This window comes from Myotis myotis, unplaced genomic scaffold, assembly GCF_014108235.1.
Source record: "Myotis myotis isolate mMyoMyo1 unplaced genomic scaffold, mMyoMyo1.p scaffold_m19_p_10, whole genome shotgun sequence".
In the NCBI taxonomy this organism is placed as follows: Eukaryota; Metazoa; Chordata; class Mammalia; order Chiroptera; family Vespertilionidae; genus Myotis; species Myotis myotis.
The window spans coordinates 12,426,271-12,433,704 of record NW_023416314.1 but is presented as its reverse complement, the minus strand read 5'-3'; the positions used below and the strand labels follow the sequence as shown (position 1 = coordinate 12,433,704).

The 7,434-nt window shown below is 39.8% G+C and overlaps 1 pseudogene; it reads left to right on the top strand.

Annotated features, from left to right (window-relative positions):
* The first annotated feature begins 5,881 nt into the window (after positions 1 to 5,881).
* On the top strand, positions 5,882 to 7,072 carry LOC118662654 (annotated as a pseudogene).
* The last annotated feature ends 362 nt before the right edge of the window (positions 7,073 to 7,434 follow it).

Genomic DNA, 7,434 nt, shown 5'->3' with positions numbered 1-7,434 from the left:
TTTATAGTGCTATAAGCTGACGTTTTAGGGAGGAATGTTTGGAGAATGTATAAATCTATTGTTTATTGAATCCAATAACTTTCACGGATGGCAAATTGTTTCCTCTTTTGTTTTATAATTTTCAGAATGTGGGTTTATCTTCAGTGGGTAGTTTTTCTATACAAACTTGAATTTAGAAGTTCCCTCCCAAATAGCTTCTTGTATATTTGATTTTTGCTTTTGCCAGGCTGCTGAGTGGTACCACCAACAGGGACAAACTTTTACATTCACTTTTTTTAAATCCTCACCCGAGGATATTTTCCCATTGATGTTTTAAAGAGAGTGGAAGAGAGAGGGAAAGACAGAGAGAAACATTGATGTGAGAGAAACACATAGATTGGTTGCCTCCTGCACGAGCCTCAACCAGGGCCTGGGCCAGGGAGGAGCCTGAAACCACAGTGCATGGCCTTAACCGGAATTGGACCTGGGACACTCCAGTCCCCAGGCTGAGTTATCCAAACCGGCCAGAGCTACATTCACTTTTTTATGTGGGGTAGGGTGGGGTTGCAAGACAAGATTTTCTGGACCATGAAGAAGTTTCAAATCTTACATGGGATAAATTCGGTATTTTCAGACTCCAAATCCATACCTGAAGAAAACTTGGGGCTTTGATTTCTTAGGCATTGACAAGTTTCCTTTGAGTCTCCCTGGAACAGTGGAGAAAGTTTTTCTAGTCCTTTCAGAGGTACATCCCTTTCAGTATCCCCGCATAGGTTTAAAGTCCATGTCCCTAAATATTAGCGTTAATTTCTAAGTCTGAAAATTACCTCTGCCCACCCTGGTGTCTGCATAGTGAGCTGTGTGTTCAAAGTAGTACTCGTGTTTAATTCTTTTACCAAAGTTAAAAGGTGTGTTTTTTTGAGGTGATAATTCAAAATTAAGGGTCATTTCATAGAAAACAAGACTTTGGCCTTAGCCGGTTTGGTTCAGTGGATAGAGTGTTGGCCGGCAGACCAAAGTGTCCCAGGTTCAATTCTGATCAAGGGCACGTACTTTGGTTTCTGGCTTCTCCCTGGCCAGAGCCCTGGTCAGGGCGTATGCAGGAGGCAACCAATCGATGTGTTTCTCTTACATCAATATTTCTCTCTGTGTTTGCCTCTCTTTTCCATTCTCTATAAAAAAAATCAATAGAAAAATATCCTCAGATGAGGATTAATAAAAAAAGACTGGTTTCATAGAAAAGTGGATGCATTGAGGATTTCATTTCCTTGTATGAAAATGATATGAATGACTTTGACTGTTATAGGCCAATGAGAGAAAAAAAAAAACCACACAATAAGCAAAGGTAATACATGAATTATAGGTTCAAATCAAGTGCAAGCTTAATGTATAAATGAGTGGAAATTTTATAAGTAGTCCAAATAGAGACAAATGGTGGAAGAATTGAACGGAATCCTCACATAGCAAATATTGTAAAGGGCATGTTGTCATACATGGGAGAATTCCATCTTTGTACATAGACACTTTCAAGAGCTCCTCCTCAAAAAATGGATCACAGCCCTGCCAGCACGGCTCAGTAGTTGAGCTTCAACCTAGGTATGAACCAGGAAGTTATGGTTTGATTCCAGTTGGGGCACATGCCCAGGTTGCGGGCTCAATCCCCAGTGTGAGGTGTGGAGGAGGCAGCCTATCAATGATTCTCTCTCATCACTGATGTTTCCATCTCTCTCTCCCTCTCCCTTCCTCTCTGAAATCAATATTTTAAAAAATGGATCACAAACTCCAAATATGAGCATGTAGACAGACATACACCCCACTTCACCTGTAAATCTCTAAACAAATGTCATATTATTTTGTCTATTCAAACACAGCTGAATTTTTAAAAAATTATTCTCTTGTAATTTTATATTTTATTTATAAGTCTAACATATATGTAGACTAAAAGCAAAAATTAAGCCTTCTTGTGCCAGGGGAGCATACAAAAGGTGAGGAAAAAGATGGGGTAGGATACCGCTTATAGGAGTCTCTGACAGGTTAGATCCATACAGTCATTCTCAAAGCATCCTGCTTAAGTGGTTTGGGTAGCTTTTGCTTCGACTTAATTTGCTTATTTTCAATTTTCCCCAAATTATGCCATAAATTCATTATCTATTCACTAATCAAATACAATCCAAAGGCACTTTTAGCCTGTCTAGGACTTCCCTGGTTTATGTCTGGTGTCAATAGAAAATACAGAAAGGATAGAGAAGAAAGGCCTTGCTTGTCTGTCTGCACCTTTTCAAGGTGTCTCAGCTTTTCATATCCACAAACAGGAGGTACATCCCCTCTAGGCTAACAAGACTTAGTAAACAGGTAAAGCTTCCACCTCTTTCTGAACCACGGAACTATCCATGGACTAGACCTTAGTCATCTTCCTTCCCATCCCCTTCTTTCCTCTTTCTTCCATCATCTCCCTTTGTCCTCAAACATGATGCACCATTAACAAACAATACTCTCAGAGCGTCTAGGGAGGACACTGGGCAAGGAGAGGAAGGGCTTATTTTCATTCTCATGCAATGGTTTTAGTGGAATGTATTTGCTAACACACTAACCCTTGCCTATGAAAGAGAACACTGAGGACCAAGAAAATGTGTGTGTGTGTGTGTGTGTGTGTGTGTGTGTGTGTGTGTGTGTGTGTGTTTATTGGGGGGAGGGAGTAATACAGTGGATCCTAGAGTTCAAAAATCCAAAATAGCTCTTGGTAATATCCTCATGGTCCTTATTCTTACCTTACACATTTATTTCAATGTTAAAGAAAAGACAGCCTTGGGAACTATCTTATGATTTCCTATTCCAAAACGGGAGGCTATTTTGGGTTAGGTTAGTCTTTATGTCATTTTAAGAGATTGACATCGAAGCAATTGGCATGGCTTGTTACAAACCTCCGACCCTGTCTATTTTACTCAGTTGTACTCTAACATTTTCTACTCCTCTGCTAGGCTGAGAATTCTTACAGGCCAGGGACCACAATCATTAGCATTATACTGAGCAGAGTTCATGGAATATTTAAGGGATAGAATGGAATCATGTTATCCCTAATTCACTCTTCTGCCTCCATCCAGTGCCCTGGAATGTGATCACCCTACTCAAGTGTCACAGTGATGCTGAGCACAGCAAAAGGGAAACAGCCTCTCAGGAGAAACCAGGAGGGCTCCTTCTAGTCAACACACACAGGCCAGGGGATGATTCATATAATCCCAACCAGGCAATCATTAGACAATAGGATTTCAAGTCAAGCAGCAATTATGAGTCATAAGAGTCATGCTCTAAGTTTGAGTATCCAGGTTTGTTTTGCTCCTCAGTTACATAAGTAATGGGCAGCACACCTTCCATACAGACAAAAACAAAAGGCCCAGATCATTTGAGTTTTTTAAATTTAAACACTCATTACATACATATATGTTTTAGTTTTATGTCTATAAAGGAAATAAAATGAATCATATACATTTTCTTCAATTTCATAAGTCTTTTGTTTGCATTCCTAGGAGTTATATTTATTTCCCTCAAATATCTACTCAAATATCACATCCTAAATTATTGTGAATAGATATTTGAAGTGAGGACTGGAGAATACAGTTTTTCCCATAGGAAAGCCTCTCCTCACATAATTGGCATAACTGTTGCTCTTGAGAAAACATGAAATCTGTTTTCTCTCTTTTTAAAAAATATATTTCTATTGATTTCAGAGAAGAAGGAAGAGGGAGAGAGATAGAAACATCGATGATGAGAATCATTGATCGGCCGCCTCCTGCATACCCTCTATTGGGGATCTAGCCGGCAACCCGGGCATGTGCCCTTGACTGGAATCAAACCCAGGGCCTTTCAGTCTGCAGGCTGACACTCGATCCACTGAACCAAACCAGCTAGGGCTCTGTTATCTCTTAAATAATATAACTGACAAAGCATCATCGCAATATTAATAGAGGTGCTTAGTAGCAAAAGGGGGACAAAAGCTTAGAACCCCCTTAATGAGGTTTTTGGTAGAAAGAAATAGGCCACTTCTCTTTCTTGAGCCTTTTGAACCTCTTTGTATAGCCCTTGGCACGACTAAATTTTCTCTACCAGTCAACGTCCTTAGCAATTTTGACTTCCCACAAAGTGTCTCCCACACAATAGTGTCCAAAATACAGTTGATAAACGACTAGTGAATGAATGAATGCATTTCTCGACTTTGACATGCTGGGCTTATGGTAGGTCCTTCATATGAACTTGTTGAACTGCTTTGACACTATTGTCAACACTTCTGTCAGAGCTGCTGCTCCTCATGCCACCTGTTGATTTTGACAGTTGCCAAATAAACAACACTTGTATACACATCCCTACAGATATGACTCAGAAATAGAGTGCTGTGTTGTACCCTGGTCATTTGACTCAAATCTTCCTGCTTTGTAATGATCTATGTAGAGTAAGAACAGAGCATGAAACACAATTCCTTCCCCCATCATTGGTGGCTGTAATGTCTTTACCAGTTTTACTTCAGTCATCAGAGCCCGATTGATATGCTTTATAAATGTGAACTTAAAAATCATAACTAATCAGCACGATTAGCTATATGTGTTTTAAGCTACCTGTTGTGGACAATAGTAATTCATTTGGCATGTCTTGCTGAGCATTAGCACAATAATGAAATCTGACGACAGTTGCCTTTTTAAAAAAATATATTTTTATTGATTTCAGAGAGAGAGGGAGAGGGAGAAAGAAAGAAGTATCAATAATGAGAAAGAATCATTCCTGCACACCCCCTACTGGGGATTGAGCCAGCAACCCAGGAATGTGCCCTGACCGGGAATCGAACCATGATCTCCTGATTCATAGGTCAATACTCAACCACTGAGCCATGCCAGCCAGGCCTACAGTTGCTATTTAAATTTTACTAATTATATAGTTAAACTCTATATATGATCACCTTAATCTTCTTGTCACTTGTTAAACTTTTTTGAAAATGTATTTTTCAATCCAGAATTATAAAGGCTTTTAAAGTTTATTCTGATAATAATGTGTACAGGAATTAATAGCCCAACTTTTTTGAAATACTAGTTCAGAAATTCACATAACTTGTAAACTTCTTTTTTATAAGTACCATGCGCTAACTGATTGCACCACTGGAGCTCCTAAACTTCTTTTTAAAAAAAAAAAAATATATATATATATATATATATATATATATATATATATATATATTATTGATTTCAGAGAGGAAGGGAGAGGGAGAGAGATGGAAACATCAATGATAAGAGAGAATCATTGATCAGCTGCCTCCCGCAGGCCCCTACTGGGGATCGAGTTGGCAACCCCAAGCATGTGCCCTGACTGGGAATTGAACCACCATGACCTCCTGGTTCATAGGTCGATGCTCAACCACTAAGCCTCACCCTCATGCTACCTCAAATGGTAACGAAATAACTGATTATGTTCCTGGGATGTTCATAAAAAAATGAGGGGTGGTGCCCTTGCCAGTTTTGCTCAGTGGTTAGAATGCTGGCCTGTGGATCAAAGGGTTGCAGGTTCCATTCCTGGTACCTCGGTTGCAGGCTCACCCGGGAAGCAACCACTAATCGAGGGGTCTCTCTCACATTGACGTTTTTTCTCTCCCTCCCTGTCTCACCTCCTCCCTCCCTTCCATCTCTTTCTAAAAACAAAACAAAAAACAGTGAAAGGTGGAATAATAATTTCACAGTATACACATATCAAATCATTATGTTGTATACCTTAAACTAATACAATGTTATATGTCGATTATATCTCAGTAAAATGGAAAAATGTTGAGGCCCATGACTGCTTCTTCTCTCCCAGTCCCTGCCTCTCGAGAACCATGTACCCTTTGGTGCAGACAAAAAACAAGCAGCAGTTGGACAGGAAGTGAATGGCACTGAAACAGATTTCCAACATCAAGTGCTTGGGGGTTGGCAGAAAGTTCTTGAACATGACAGTGTTAGACTGAACTACAAAATGAAATTTGTTATCTACTTAAACCACCAAAAGCAAATGCCCTGTACTATATTGGCTGTCTGTTTTTTTTAATAGCGAAATCTGGTGATCATTAGGCTGCCTCAGCAAGTGGCCTTGTTGTCATTGTTCCAGATACCAACCCTCATAGCTGAAATATTAAAGGAGAAGGTGAGTCTGACCAGTGCTGCTCGATGGTTGAGTGTTGACCTATGAACCAGAAGGTCATGGTTCAATTCCCAGGCAGGGCACATGCCCAGGTTGTGGGCTCGATCCCCAGTGAGGGGCGTGCAGGAAGTATCTGATCAATGGTTCTCTCTCACCATTGATGTCTCTCTCTCTCTCTCTCTCTCTCTCTCTCTCTCTCTCTCTCTCTCTCTCTCTTCCTTCCCCTTTTTCTCTGAAATCAATAAAAATATATAGTTTCTAAAATAAAGGAGAAGGTAAGGTAAGAGCTGGGACTTTGGCACTGGTGCTGAGTTTTATGTGAATGCCACTGGAGATCCTTGGAACACTAAGCACAGAATGTACCCATATGTAACAGAGGAGCTTCCCAACTCATAAATGCCAGTTTTCCAGTGGACCCCCAAAGGATGTCTATTTTTGGCCACTCCGTGGGAAACCATGGAGCTCTCATTTTTGCTTTAAAGAATCCTGGAAAGTATAAATCTGTATCAGCTTTTGATTCAATTTGCAATTCAGTGCTCTGTCCTTGGGGCAAAAAAACCTTTAGTGGATACTTTGGAACTGATCAAAGTAAATGGAAGCCTTATGATGCTGCCCGTCTTGTAAAGTCCAATCCAAGTTCTCAGCTGGACATACTAACTGATCAAGGAAAGGATGACCAGCTTCTTTAAGATGGACAGTTACTACCTGACAACTCGTAGCTGCCTGTACAGAAAAGAAAATCCCTGTTGTTTTTATTTATTTATTTTTAAATCTTTGTGGTTGAAAGTATTATATATGCCCCCTTTTCCCCCCAGTGAGCCCTTCTAGCCCACCCGTCCCCCCAATCCCTATTGTTTTTAGATTGCAAGAGGTTATTAATCATAGCCACTACTTCATTGCAACCTTTATCACTAATCATGCAAAATAGCTACATGCCTAAAAAACCTTAGATAAGAAAATCTCTTCAGGATTATAAAAATTGTAATAAACAGAATTGTAGGGGAAACTATTTGAAAACAGTGTGTTTCATAATGCTAAAAATGCTTCATCCTATGTAGTTGAATCACTTTCTGAATAAATATATAAAATCTGAAAAAAAAACCCTGGGAAATGATTGATTGACTAACCGTATTTTTCTGTCAATGCCAGCGAATGACAGTCTTGAAGGACTCGGAATTTCTGAACATGTTCCTTTAAGGGCTCATTGTCCGGGGCATCTCTAACGCATCTAATTGGAGCACAGGGAGAAATGGTGACATTGCCAATGGAAGCAAGGATGTTGAGGAATCTAATGCAACATTA